General features: G+C 51.8%; 1 protein-coding gene across 6 annotated transcripts in view; it reads right to left on the bottom strand.

The window, feature by feature from the left end:
* The window catches only part of NCOA1 (nuclear receptor coactivator 1), a 215,416-nt gene that overhangs the window by 78,785 nt on the left and 121,813 nt on the right, over positions 1 to 14,818 (bottom strand). The window lies entirely within an intron of this gene.

Raw genomic sequence — 14,818 nt, 5'->3', positions numbered from 1 at the left:
TTAGATACTTCTAGACATTCACATGGTCTCCCCTCAGCCTTCTCTTCTCCAGGCTGAAGAGTCCCAACTCTCTCAGCCTTTCCTCAGAAGATGCTCCAATCCCCCCATCACCTTTTTTGCCTCTCCAGGAGTTCCCTGTCTCTCTGGAGCTGGGCACAACTGGATGCAGAAGGTTGATGAGGCTGTAGGAGGAGCAGTTCCATGGCAGAGCCAGAAAAAAATGAACCCAGTGACCTCTGGAGAGGTTAAGTAGCCCAAGGCAAGGTTGTATTTTTGAGTCCACACTTTATTTGTGAAGGAAATGGCACGAAGGGAAGACAACACAGTGATCATTTCACCCTTATTTCAGAGTCTTCAGGTCACCATTTGGCCTCACCACCAGCACCATCAGCTTTACATCTCAGACTGAGCTCTTCCCTCAATCCCCACAGATTTTCCATCATTCCAACAACTACCTAACCCCAGCCCAATGCTCTGTCTGTGTGTTTGATTGCTTCTCCTTTGGTTCCTTCTCCTTCAGCCCATCTTCAGCTCCTCTGCCATCTCCCCCCTTGCTCCTCTGACTCATGGTTGGCAGAGGATGCTCCCCCCCCTCACATTGTGCCTCCATTCCTGCTCCCCCACCACCTCCTTCCCCCCCTTCCTGGGCTTTAATTAGAGCTGCAAACTGACTCATCTCTTACCAGGATGGGACACCCACCCACAGACCCCTTCCCCACCCCCTCCTGAGGTTGCTTCCCATCCATGGTGCTCCCAGCCCCAAGCTTCCCACCACAGCCAGTCCTTGGCTGGTCCCAACACCAAGCACCTCCTGGGTTCCATCTCTCTCCAAAAAATGGACATTTCATTCTTTTTGGGGTGTTATTTCCACAGATGTTGGGTCAGCTTGTGCAAATAAGAGGTCTAAGCAACCAAAGAAGGTCCAGAAGTCGTGAGGACTGGAGCACTGCAATATCCCACATGCTAAGGCAACTGGCATTACAATTAAATTCAATTAAAATAAAAAAAATTACAATTAAATACAAATTACATTAAACACAATTATTAATTGTATTTTTTCTATTCAACTGAATAAAATACTATTTGAGGAAAATAAGGGCAAAAAAAAATCCAATTTCTGGACACTTCACCTAAAGGGTGTTAAAGGGTTTGGCCAAAGACCATGAGACTGTTAGAGATGAGAACTCAGACAATCCACTCCAGGAACCAGAATGGGACTGTGTCCATCTGCAGGACACAGCCAAACCTCATACAACACATTAAACCAAGGAATGGAGTTTCTCCAGAAACCAACCCAGCTGTGCACGTGGCTGCCCTTGCTTTGCTGGAGTCATTCTGTGATTTTTCCAGTCATGGGAATAAAGCAACACCAAAAAATGTTGCCCTCCAAAATCTCCTTTTCATTTTTAGAAGAGTTGATGGCTTTGAGAAGACACAACCTCTGGGACACAAGAGGACCCTGGACCAGGATTTTATAGTTTAGAGGGAAGAAGGACTGAATCCTTAAATTCCATTTCCTTAATTCCTTCCACAACTTTCTAGGAGCTGGAAGTTTAACACACACTGCCTGCTGATGGAGTATGACCAAACAAACCCTAGAAGCCACATCCACAGCTCCCATGGCCCAGATTCCTCCCATGTTTTTTATTCAGCCATTTCAAAAGCTTGGGGGGATTCCTCTGGTTGTCCAACACCTCCCATGTGCTGCCCAGAGCCTGGTGCATCCTCATCAAAAGCCATGGGTGCTGCCTCCCCACCTGCTCAGAGAGCTGAGGACTGAAGGTCCAGGTTCTGGAAGTCCTCTGGGTCCAAACCCACATCTGCAGAAAGGCTCCTCCTGACCTCAGAGCAGTGGAGGTGGACATGGAGGGGTGGACATGGCCATGAGCATCTCATCCCCTCCCTGGATGCTTGAGGATGCCTGGGGATCACATTGAAACCCAAAAACCAAACCCCCTGTGCTGGGCTGCACCCCCAGGGTGTGAGCAGCAGGGCCAGGGAGGGGATTGTCCCCTCTGCTCTGCTCTGGGGAGCCCCCCCTGGGGTAAAGCTGTGTCCATCCCTGGGGTCCCCATCAGCAGAAGGACACGGAGCTGTTGGAGCCAGTGCAGAGGAGGCCCTGGAGCTGCTGGGAGGGCTGGAGCAGCTCTGCTCTGGAGCCAGGCTGAGAGAGTTGGGGGTGTTGAGGCTGGAGAAGAGAAGGCTGCAACGGGGAGACCTTAGAGCACCTTCCAGTGCCTGAAGGGGCTCCAGGAAAGCTGGGGAGGGACTTGGGACAAGGGCCTGGAGGGATGGGACCCTGCGAGGGGGAAGGGTTTGCAGCTGGGAGAGGGGAGATGGAGAGGAGATCTTGGGCAGGGAGGGAGGGAGGGAGGGAGGGAGAAATTGTTTGGTTGGACTTGGTGATCTCAGAGGTCCTTTCCAGCCATGAGCATTCTGTGATTCTCAGGTGTGGGACATGGGTTAGTGGTGGCCTGGAATAAGGTGATGTCCTGGCTGGGCTGGAGTGGGATAGGACAAGGGGGAAGGGTTTGGAGCTGGGAGAGGGGAGCTGGGGCTGAGATGGGAGGGAGAAATTCCTTGGGGTGAGGGTGCTGAGCCCCTGGTTGCCCAGGTTGCCCAAGGAAGCTGTGGCTGCCCCATCCCTGGCAGTGTCTCAGCCCAGGTTGGATGGGGCTTGGAGCACCCTGCTCCAGTTCTAGATAAGGGGTTGGACTCAATGGCTTTTTTAAGTTCCCTTCCCACCCCAACCATCCTGGGACTCTAGGTAAACCAGCCCTACCAGCTTCCTTATCTCCTACAACTGAGGTGTCCAGGAGGTGTTACACATCTTGGCTCCCCAATTCCCCACCTCTACACTCAGGTTGAACACGTCTGCTCCAAATCTGTGCTTCAAAAACAATGCTACAGAGATGGGGCCACCTTAGCTGATGGGTGGTGAAGCAATCACCAGTCCTGAAATCATTTGATGGGCCCAGGAAATCAGTGCCACGGGCACGAGAGCTCATCCACCAAGTTCAGAAACCCCAAGTAGGTGCCAGCAAGTCAGCCACGACCACAGATCTGAGATCATTCCCCCTCTGTCTCTGGAACATTGGCAACATGGAATGAGGCCAAAGAAAATAAAAGGAAGGGGAGGGAAAAAGCAAACTCCTGAAAATTGGAGAGACTGGAAAACTGTAAGTGCTGCATCATCTGCTCTGGGTGAGAAGGGCTCACTGAGGTTTTTTGGGGATTTAAACCTTCATCTTGAAGGTTTAACTCGCTCTTCCCAAAACCTTGAGTCGTGCAGGTCCTGATTTTTCCTCCTGGCAACTGAAATCAGGGGCTATGGCAGGTAAATTCCACTGTCCCACCAGGATGTTCCACTCCAGGATCAGGGCTTGGCAAGAGCGACCATCTGCCCCGGAGAGGTGAACTGAGGACAACATTACAGCCTGAGCTGAAATCCTTGGCTTGAGTTAAGCCCTTGATGTAATTCACTCAATGTTTCTTTTTCTTGTAAAAGTAGTTTATTTTACAGCAAAACTTTGCCAGGGCTGACAAGCCAAAAAAATGTCGTTGGGGCTAAAAATACCGAGGATGACTCCATTCAAAACCCTCCTTGGGTCAGGGCAAGACCAGAGGATGAGGTCCCCCGTGGAGGGCTGGGGTTGGGGGGCTGGGGGGAGGCAGCCCTGCCTGCTGCTGCCCAGTCCTGGGGCCCTTTCACCGGAAACCTGCTTTCTAAACACTGATTTCTTGTCAAAACATGAATATTGGGCTGGCTTAGGAAAGCCAACAGAGGCAGGAGAGCCAAAGCCCATGAAAAGACACTCATTGGATCAGCCAAAGAGAGGGAAGTGGTTTCCAGGCTTAATACCGGTTGCCCTTGTGCTGTTACAAGCCCAAATGGTGCTGTTACACCAAAAAAAAAATATTCAGGGACTGTATAAAGTGCTGCTGGTGTCACCACTGGCACTGCTCAGCCACTGAGCTCCTCAGGAGATGTTTGGCCATGGCTGGAGCCAGCCCTAAGTGTTGCCTCCATGCAAGGAGGTTGTTTGCCTTCATCCCTCTGATGCCCTGAACCTGCTCTGGAAAATCTCCATATCATGGTGCAAATAAAAAAAAAAAAAATGTAGAGAAGGGATCAAGAACAACCCTGAGGAGAAATCCTTGGGGTGAGGGTGCTGAGCCCCTGGTTGCCCAGGTTGCCCAAGGAAGCTGTGGCTGCCCCATCCCTGGCAGTGTCTCAGCTCAGGTTGGATGGGGCTTGGAGCCCCCTGGGCTGGGGGAGGGGTCCCTGACCATGCAGGGGGGTTGGAACTGGATGAGCTTTAAGGTCCCTTCTCATCCAAACCACTCTGGGATGTGATAATTTATTTTTTTCAACACCTATGGATATTGCAACCAGCAGCTTCAGGCTTGGTCTTGCCACCCTGCAGAGGTGAGGTCAATGAGCAACATGCACCATGTTTAGCAGCAAAGAAAGCTCCTGTGACACAGACTGCAGCTCCCCAGCTCCAGCTAAACCAGGGCTGAACTCAAGCCATCTCCAAGGTCTAAGATTTAGAGCTTCCCAAAGATGGTTCTCCATATCCACATGGTTCTGGCTCCCTGCTTCTTAGCCCACAGCACTGGTCCTTGGCACCTCTTGCTACCAGCACCCTACTGCTCAGCAGACAGGAATTAGTCTCAGAGAGATTAATCAGAAAGAAAATAAGAAGATGGGGAATAAATAGGAAGGACAAGAGCAGAAGTGACCTGTCCATGGCCAGGCAGGTGAAACCACCTCTGATTTCCAAGCCTACATCCTCTCTCCTCCTGCACTGGTTCCTCAAGGTGCCACACCAGCACATCCACCTGAAGCAGAGACTGATTCTGGGGGTGTTAAGAAATCTCCTAGCAGAGACCAGAGCCTTGGCACAGAGGATGAAGCACCAACCAACATCAACCTCCCAACCCAACCTTGAGGCTCATGACACGAGTGCAATTTCCACATTAACAAAGAGGAAAAAAAAAAGAAATAAAGGATGGGAATGACTGGGGCTTAACAACTTCTGCTCTCCTAACAATGTCAGCAGATTTCCAAGAGCTTCCCAAAGACACCCACCCAGCAGACACAAGCAGTTGGAGGAGTCTCTCACAGTACAACCATTCATCATCCCAACACAACCCATCTGTGCCTGGCCTGGCTCAATTAGAGGTAATTAAGAGCACACCTGGAGCATCACAAGGATGCATCCATATTGTTCCCCTCACAAGTTCAGCAGCAGCTGCTCCTCCCATGGCTGGGGTCAGAACAAACCTGAATTTTTAAATTTTTCTTTAAATTTCAGCAGATTCCAACAGAAACACTGAAGCTGTGAAAGGGAAGAGGTGATGGGGGAGAAAGAGTCCCCTGCTGCACGGGGTGTGGGGTCTGGGCTTTATATCCAAGAACTTCTTTTTCTAACCTCTTACCCAACAAAAAATGGAGAGAGATGAAAAGTTATTAAACACTGGGGGGGTTGGTGACTGAAGTTGTCAAAAAAAGGTTATGTTCTTGCTGTTGTCTTTTGCATCTTATCTCTGCTGGAAGCAGCACTGAGCGATGCTCCCTGGCACCGAGGCAGCAGCGGCTCTGCCAGGAAGGCTGCTGGAGGACAGCAGCTCAGTTCTCTCTCCATGCCTGGGTCCTCCTCACTTTGGGTTTGCAACACATCCCCCTCGTTAGTGCAAAGCAGGTGCTGAAAAATAACATCTCTGGTTCTGTGTTGGAAGAGCAAAGGTGACTGAAATGGAGAGAAGATTCCAGAGGGACTTGGGGTGATGGTGGAGCAGAAGCAAAGGGCAGGAAGCTCCTTGAGGCCAAGTGGAAAGTTCTGCAGCTGGGTGGAGGCAATCCCATGGAGAAATAGAGGTTGGGAGGAGAAAGGATTGAGGGCAGCCCTGAGGAGAAGGACTTGGGGGTGGGGGTGGTGGAGCAGAAGCTCAACATGAGCCCTCAGGGTGTGCTTGGAGCCCAGAACCCAACCATGTCCTGGGCTGCCAGGGATGGGGCAGCCACAGCTTCCTTGGGCAACCTGGGCAACCAGGGGCTCAGCACCCTCACTCCAAAGAATTTTTCCCTCCCATATCCCCTCCATCTCCCCTCTTGCAGCTGGAAACCCTTCCCCCTCATCCCATTCCTCCTTCTCCCAAGCCAAGCAATGCCTCCACCTTTATGATTCCAATGATGCTCAACTCCAGACTGGATGGAGCATGCTCAAGGTCACCAGGAGATCTTGCAGCAACCCTACATCAAGGCCACATCTCTCCAGTCACTGGGGCTGTAGGAGTTGATAAGGAAAGTTTTCTTTTCAGTGGGGAAAACCAAGGGTGAAGGCAGTGGGGAGATGCCCCCCACCTCCCATCACATCCTCACGGAGAGCTGGTGGCATGGGGAGTGAGACAAATTCAGGGGAAGAGCAGCACGCTGCCACATCCCCACATCCATCCAGCCTGCAGGGCTGGTGTTTGCTTTCCTTCCTCTTGAGGTAGGAGGGATGTGAAGAAATCTTAATTAGCTGCAGCTCCGTGGAGGCAGCAGGACTAATAAAAGCTGTCAGCTCGGGGAGGCGGCCGAGCGCAAACCCAGTGTCTCAACTCCCCACATCTGCTGCCCCACCTGCTGGGCCTGCAGGGCAGGGGACAAGGGAGGACACCTGAGATGCCACCAGGAGAGGCTTCCCACTGCCACCCCAGTGAAGGTGACAGGGCCACGGGCAGGTCAGGTGGCCCTGGAGAGGTCACTCCTGCTACAGCAGGATGGGGAGAAGTTGCCTCGCTGCCGCGACGCAGCTCAAAAGCCACCAATGAAACCCAAAACTGATCTGCAGGAGCTTAATGTGATGAAAGACTGAAGGTTTTGACAGCTCAAAATGTGTCTGCAGATGGATTTCACTTCTCTGCTTCATTATTCCCATCCCTGGGGGAGGCTGTGCCTGGGGGATGGGGATTTAACCCCGGTTGCAGAGGGAAGCAGAGGCACAAACCAAGGTCTGGCAGGTCCAGCCCACGCAATCTGCAGCCCCAGGACAGCACCAGTGCTCCAGGCACAGGACACACACAGGATATGGGTTTTGGGGTTGTGAAGCAGACAACAGCAATCAGAGTTTAATTTCTTTTCTTCCAAGTGTTCACTGGGTTGGACTCCATCAACACACACATTTTTTTTTTTTTTTTCTTTTTTACATCAGAACTCCTGAGTGGCAAACCCCAGGAACCGACTGACTTAACATTGCCAAACCACTCTGAATCCTCTTTCAAAGGGCACCCTGGAAGTGCAAAGTCCTAACCACACATCACTCAGCAGCAGCCCATGACCAGGCACCCAATCTCCCAGGAGCATTTTGGTTTCCAGGACCAAATGAGGAGCTGGGAGCAGAGCTGAAGGTCTCTTCCCACCTTGGAGACTCCAGTGGGTTTGCTCCCTGCCCCTAACAGAGAAGCCCAATGCATCCCAGAGGAAGACAACACCTGTATCCCAGTAGAAGACAATTCCTGGCACCTTCCTTCAGAAGGTTTTGCTGAAGATGAGGCAGGAAATGCCAATCAGTTGTCCATGGGGAATAGGAGCAGCCCTTGGCTTCACAACCACGTGTGGTGGGGCAAGCAGCACCAAGAATCAGCTCCTTCACCCACAGGTCCTACAGACCTCATGCTAACATGGCAGAGAGAGAAAACATTAATTCCACCTTCCAGGACTTCATCATCGTTGTCATTTTCATTCTGAGCACCAGAAACTGGTCAACAAGATGGGGAAGATGAGCTTTGCTCTCCAAACCTAAGCTTCCCCATCATCTCCTGCCCAGGAGAAATGGTTTGCTTTTAAAAGGTAACATGGGCCATACAAACCCTAGAAGCAAACCTGCTCAGCCAAAGGGAATTTTGCAGCCAGTAACAAAAATACACCCAGCCAAGTGAAATTCTTAAAGGATGAAAGCACAGGCCAACCACACGCCAGCTCATGATCCCAAGAAAATATAAAAATTAAAAAGAAGGGAAAGAGGGCTATAAATCAACGTTCTGTAGACTAAGTCTCATCCTTAGGGAGGTGAGGGTCCAAAGAGAAGGTGTGAACTTCAACACACCCAAGATCTCAATCCCATTTGCAACCTGGGGGCCCAGAGCAGTCATTCCCCTTTAGCCCCAGGATAATTCCAGCAGCCAATTCGTTTGACAAACAAATGGGAAAAAGATGGGAAAGGGCTTTGCCTGAGCACGACAGAAATGAATAATCCAGCTGTGGGAGGTGAAGATTTGATGCCTGAGGAGCCTTGGGAAAATCTGCCACGCCACTTCTGGTCCTTTTCCCAAAGTCTCTTTCAAACTCACCTCAGCTAAAACGCAAGGGACAGGAGATAACTGATGTGCTGCTTATTAACACTAATTGCAATCATCTCCTTGTTACCTGGTGTTCACCCACATCTGCTCCTCGTAGCCATCTGTTGTCTGTCTTAATTAGATTGCACACTCAGAGGAGCAGGGGCTGTCACAGCACGGGATTTTCTAACCCCCTGGGCATCCCACTTCTGGCCAAACATCTCTGTGTGGCCACATGGCCAAGTGACACTGCTCAAAACACAGGGACAACAGCTACAAAGCAGAATCATGGAAGCCCAGACTGGTTCCACCTCTAGGAAAGGTTCTTCTGCTCTACATTGCAAGCAGGACCCCTGCTCTTCCAGTGTTAAAATAGAGATTTCAATTTTTTTTTCTTTGCACTAATGATGGGAATATGTTATCATAAATCATAGAATGGTTTGGGTTGGAAGTGACCTTAAAGCTCATCCAGTTCCAACCCCCTGCATGGCCAGGGACCCCTCCCCCAGCCCAGGGGGCTCCAAGCCCCATCCAGCCTGGGCTGAGACACTGCCAGGGATGGGGCAGCCACAGCTTCCTTGGGCAACCTGGGCAACCAGGGGCTCAGCACCCTCAAATTCAAGAATTTCTTCCTCATGTCCAACCTCAATCTCCCCTCTTCCAGTTTTAACCCATTTCCCTTGTCCTCTCCCTACCCCCCCATGTCCAAAGCCCTCCCCCAGCTTTCTTGGAGCCCCTTCAGATATTGGGAGGTTGCTCTGAGCTCACCTGGGAGCCTCCTCTTCTCCAGGCTGAACAACCCCAAGCCCTCAGCCTGGCTTCCCAGGGAGGTGCTCAGCCCTCTGAGCATTTCAGTGGCTCTGCTCTGGACACCTTCCAGGAGCTCTGTGTCCTTCTGCTCTTGGGGACTCCAGAACTGGACACACAACTCCAGGTGGGGTCTCAGCAGAGCAGAGCAGAGGGGGAGAATCCCCTCCCTCGACCCCTGTCTGTGCTTCTTTTGCTGCAGCCCAGGACATGGTTGGGTTCTGGGCTCCAAGCACACCCTGAGGGCTCATGTTGAGCTTCTGCTCCACCACCCCCACCCCCAAGTCCTTCTCCTCAGGGCTGCCCTCAATCCTTTCTCCTCCCAACCTCTATTTCTCCATGGGATTGCCTCCACCCAGCTGCAGAACTTTCCACTTGGCCTCAAGGAGCTTCCTGCCCTTTGCTTCTGCTCCACCATCACCCCAAGTCCCTCTGGAATCTTCTCTCCATTTCAGTCACCTTTGCTCTTCCAACACAGAACCAGAGATGTTATTTTTCAGCACCTGCTTTGCACTAATGAGGGGGATGTGTTGCAAACCCAAAGTGAGGAGGACCCAGGCACAGAGACAGAACTGAGCTGCTGTCCTCCAGCAGCCTTCCTGGCAGAGCCGCTGCTGCCTTGGTGCCAGGGAGCATCGCTCAGTGCTGCTTCCAGCAGAGATAAGATGCAAAAGACAACAGCAAGAACATAACCTTTCCTCCAAGCAATTGGTAGGAAAAGTGGGTTAATTTATACAGCTTCTGAAAGGGAAAACCCAACCCCATTCCCTGGCAGCCACGGAACGTTGCAGCCTTGGTTCCGTAGGACGCTCGCGGCTCACATGGTGCAATCACAATTTTCTCCGTGGGGAGTGGGAAGCGTTTGGCAGAACCTACAAATACTTCATGTCCCGGGGCAGCACAAACTGAACTGCAGCACCAGCACCTCTGGCTTCAGAAAAACCACCCCTGAACTCACCAGCAGCAAAGGCAACAGAGCATCCTGCACCAGCACGGGAACCCCACCAGAGGAGGTGGCACTTGGCCACCAGAAAGGCCACAGCTTCCCTTAGCAAAGCCACCCCAGCACCTTCCTGAATATGAGCCAGCAGTGTGCCCAGGTGGCCAAGGTGGCCACCAGCATCCTGGCTTGGGTCAGGAATAGAGTGGCCAGCAGGAGCAGGGCAGGGATCATCCCCTGTGCTGGGCACTGCTGAGGCTGCACCCCCAATCCTGGGGTCAGTTCTGGGCCCCTCAGGAGCAGAAGGAGATTGAGGGGCTGGAGAGTGTCCAGAGAAGGGAATGGAGCTGGGGAAGGGGCTGGAGAAGATGGAGAAGGGGATGGAGAGGAAGGAGGAGGGGATGGAGAACATGGAGAAGGGTTTGGAGATAAAGGAGGGTCTGGAGAACATAGAGAAGGTCTGGAGAACATAAAGAAGGGATGGAGAACATGGGGAAGGGTCTGGAGCAGCAGTGGTGTGAGGAGAGGCTGAGGGCAATGGGAAAGTTGAGTTTGGAGGAGGCTGAGAGCTGCTTGCCCTGAGCAGCTCCCTGCAAGGAGGTTGTAGGGAGGTGGGTGCTGAGCTCTTCTCTCCAGTGACCAATGCCAGGAGCAGAGGAGATGGCCTGAAGTTGCCCCAGGGGAGGGGAGAGCAGAGCTGAGGAAGGATTTCTGTCCTGGAACAGCTGCCCAGGGAGGTGCTGGAGTCCCCAGCCCTGGAGGTCTGCAAACCCCGGGTGGATGAGGCACTTCAGGACGTGCCCTGGTGGGTGATACAGACATTGATTAATATAATTTATCTGGGGGGATGTTGACAGTTGCACACAATGATCTTAGAGGTCTTTTCCAACCAGGACAACTCTGTGATTCTGTGGCCAGAAGGCAGGGAGCAGGATGGAGTGGAGAAAATCCTCTTTCCAGGAGATGTGTGGTGATGAGTGCCCCATGTCAGCCTCCTGCAACCATGTTATGCACCTGCTATAAGGACATGGCTACAGGTCCTTTTGGTCCAAAATTTGCAGTTTCAATCCCAGATTTATTTGGGTTGGAAAAGACTTTAAAGCCCATCCAGTGCCAGCCCTGCATGGTCAGGGACCCCTCCCCCAGCCCAGGGGGCTCCAAGCCCCATCCAACCTGGGCTGAGACACTGCCAGGGATGGGGCAGCCACAGCTTCCTGGGCAATATATATTTTTGTACCTTCACAATATCTTGGCCACCTCAAATAAACAGATTAAAGAACAAACCCAGAGTCCTGGCCTGCAAATACCCCAGAACCCCATCAAGAGCCACCATAACACAGTGGGGGACATCCAGCAACTCCACCTTCCAGATGTGCATCCAAACCACAGGCTTTGGGGAAGGCAAGGTGTGAAACCACAGCCCTGACAGCTCCCAAACAGCCACTCAAACCCCCCACCCTCTGAGCACAAAGTGGATTTAATTCCCCCCTTTCTGCTGCAGTGAGGCAAACTAAAATTCCTCCTGCAAATCCAGCAACTGATCCAGCCCACCAGACTTCTCTTCACTTTGGGTCAACTTCAGCTATAAACCCAACAAAATCCACTGACATTTCCTGATGGTGGAGGAAGCTCCTGGATTCAGCTGTACCTTGGTGTTTGAGTGAGGAGCCTGAGGAAACTCAAGAGTCCCAGGGGTTCAGATGAAAAGGAAGACACCAGAAGCTTATGTGATATGAAATACATCTACTGACAAGACCCAAAATGCCAAGAAGATGAACTGGTGAAGAGCTGAGACCTCAGGTCCAGTGACTAACCTTGTAACCAGGGGCTCTAAAAGAGGACTACTTGCTCTTTCTTGCTTTTTTTTGTTTACTCACATCTATCCTGCTTTGAGTCAAACACTTTGGACTACTCTGTTTCATCCTGCATGGTCCCACCACCACCAGGATCTGCAGGTGCTTCTGGAAATAGCCAACAAAAGTCACTGCAAGCAGCAGGACAGATGGCCAGCACCCAACATCACCCAAGACTTCTGGTTTCCTCTCTCCACCTCTGGTCTGCTTCTCCTAAGCCCTTGTAGGATTTCTGGTGCTCACACTGATGTGTAGGTTTCCTTCATCCTCTCAGGCTTTCCAGCTTCAATCCATCTAGGAGGGGAAAGCCAAAATGCTGAGGATCACCAAAGGGAGGTGTGAAAATGTGTGAAGACTTAAGTGGGTGGAGAAGGAGAGATGAAAGGAGAAACCCTCAATAATAATCTTCTCTGGGAAAGGAAGAGATAAAGCAGCAAGGCCAAAGGAGCCAGAGGAAGACACAATCCCAGCTCCTCAGCCTCTCCTCATGGCAGAGCTGCTCCATCCAGCTCCTGGATCATCTTGTGGCCTCCTCTGGACTCATCCCAACAGATCTGTGTCCTTCCTATGGTGGGGAAACCAGAACTGGACCCAGTATTTGAGGTGGGGTCTCACAGGAGAACAGAGGAGGGGGAGAATCCCCTCTCTACAATGATTCAGTGGTTTTGGTTGGAAAGACCTTTGAAGATCAGACAGTGCAACCCCCAGCCATGAGCAAGGACATCTTGAACTAGATCTGGTTGCTCAAAGCCTCCCCCAGCCTGGAGCTGAGCACATCCCATGCTGGGACATCATCATTTTCTACTCACAGCACAACTCAGAGGAGGAGGATGGTCCAGAGAAGCTGTGACCTCTACATAGCCCTCCTAAGCTCAACAGCCATGGGCTCCTGCTAGAGTGAGGCAGAACCAAACCAAAAATCAAATCCTAAAAACGTGAGAAACACCAAGAAGCAGCAGGAACCTTCCCAAAGAGAAGCTGCAATGCCCTCTCCAACTGGACAAGCCTGCAGATGGTCTCCTGGTGCTATCTACGTTCCTCTCACACAGAGACAAGGTCCAACCACAGAAGTAGATCCAACAGGAGGCTGAAAAACCCCAGGAAGACCCTGCAGGCTTGTGCATGGGCACACCAAGACCCTGACTGCAGGAACCCCACCATCCCCGAGCCCCCACAAAACCCCAAAAGTCAGAGGAAAACCTTTCCGGCGTTTTGTCTCCAAAGTGACATTTTTCTCCACTGGAGAGGATTTTTTCACTTCCCCAAACCAAAGCACTGCGTTAGAGAGCTGGTTGGAGGAGCTTGCTGTGGTTTCTCTGTGAATAAATTAATCCCTTTTATTAAATTCCTGACTGACGGCTCCGCTCCTGAAGGCGCGAGCTGCCGGCTGGCTGGCGGGGAAGGCGACAGCTTGAGGAGCTAAACCAAGATTCAATGAGCACACCAAAAATAAAAACATAGAGGAGTTGATTTGTAACCCCTTGATCACTACCCTGTCAAAAAATCCTGGTGAAAATTGCCCCATCTCCAAGTATCTGAAGATGAACCCACCAAGCAAGGCTCTCGTCCGTCAGCCAGAGTTGGCATCACTTGGAGTTTGGTAAAGGATAAAAAAATGCAGTTTGTCTAATCATAGGATAAAACCCACCAAATAAATAAAAACAATGACATTAGAGAAGAGCAGCTTTAGATTGGATGTGAGGAACAAGTTGTGTCCCATGAGGGCAGTGGAACAATGGCACAGGGTGCCCAGGGAGGGGGTTGAGGCCTCATCCCTGGAGATGTTCAAGGTGAGGCTTGAGGAGGCTCTGAGCACCCTGATCTGGGTGAGGGTGTCCCTGATACTGCAGGGATTGGACTGGGGGAGCTTTAGAGCTCCCTTCCAAATTATTCTATGATTCTATGCAGAACAAGTATGGCTGAAGACAAAGCTTTTGAAAATTTCAGGATGAAGATGCCACACTGGGTGCACCCTGAATACCTCAAGCTGGACTTGCAGAAACCACCTCCTTGGAAGTTCTTGCCCACTCCCCAGCCTTCTGGGGTCCTTACCCCAAAAAGCACACATCAGCACCTTCTCTTACCACCCAGACTCCCAGGAACTCCTCAGAGGGAACCAGAGAAGGTGTGGAGATGCACAGTTATGGCACGAGCACAACTTGACTCAGTTTAACTTTTTGGAGCTGGATCCAGGTCTAGTTTTGGGGCAGGGTAACCACTCATGTTTGCCTGAGACAGACATCACCACAGAGAGCACTGGGGGAAAGGCAGGAGGCTCTGGCAGGGCTCCTTCCCAACCTCTCCATCCACCATCAAACATCAAACCCTGATGAGCAGAAGCTTGGTCACATCAGCCACCACCAGTGATCACACCAGCAGTGGTGAGCAGGGAGGATGGTGAGTCCACCCACACACACCCGTGATGCAATTATTGCTGCATTTAAAGACACCTCAGCTAACATTTTGGTGGTCAGGGGAGCAGATTTCCTCCCACCACACATTTCCTGCCCACCCCCAGCTAACAGCAACACAACCCAACCCAACACTGCAGGAGAGACAACAAGCAGGTGTGGGGGAAGTGTGGGGACCCAGGGCTGCAATGGTCCCTCCCTGGGGACAGTCACCTCCTGGGGGCTGCCACCTCCTGAGCAGCTGCAGGGACCTCATGCAAGCCCTGGGAAAACCCAGGAGGAGATGTCCTATACCAAGGGGGAGGGCAGCCAGGCAGCAGCTCTGCTTCTTCCAGCCTCACCTTCAGTATGGTCACCAAATCCCAGGATGGTTTGGGTTGGAAAGCACCTTAAAGACCTTCCAGGGCCACCCCTGCCATGGTCAGGGAGCCCTCCCCCAGCCCAGGGGGCTCCAAGCCCCATCCAACCTGGGCTGAGAC

Source organism: Heliangelus exortis, chromosome 3 (genome assembly GCF_036169615.1).
Source record: "Heliangelus exortis chromosome 3, bHelExo1.hap1, whole genome shotgun sequence".
Taxonomy (NCBI): Eukaryota; Metazoa; Chordata; class Aves; order Apodiformes; family Trochilidae; genus Heliangelus; species Heliangelus exortis.
This window is presented reverse-complemented; position numbering and strand designations above follow the sequence as displayed.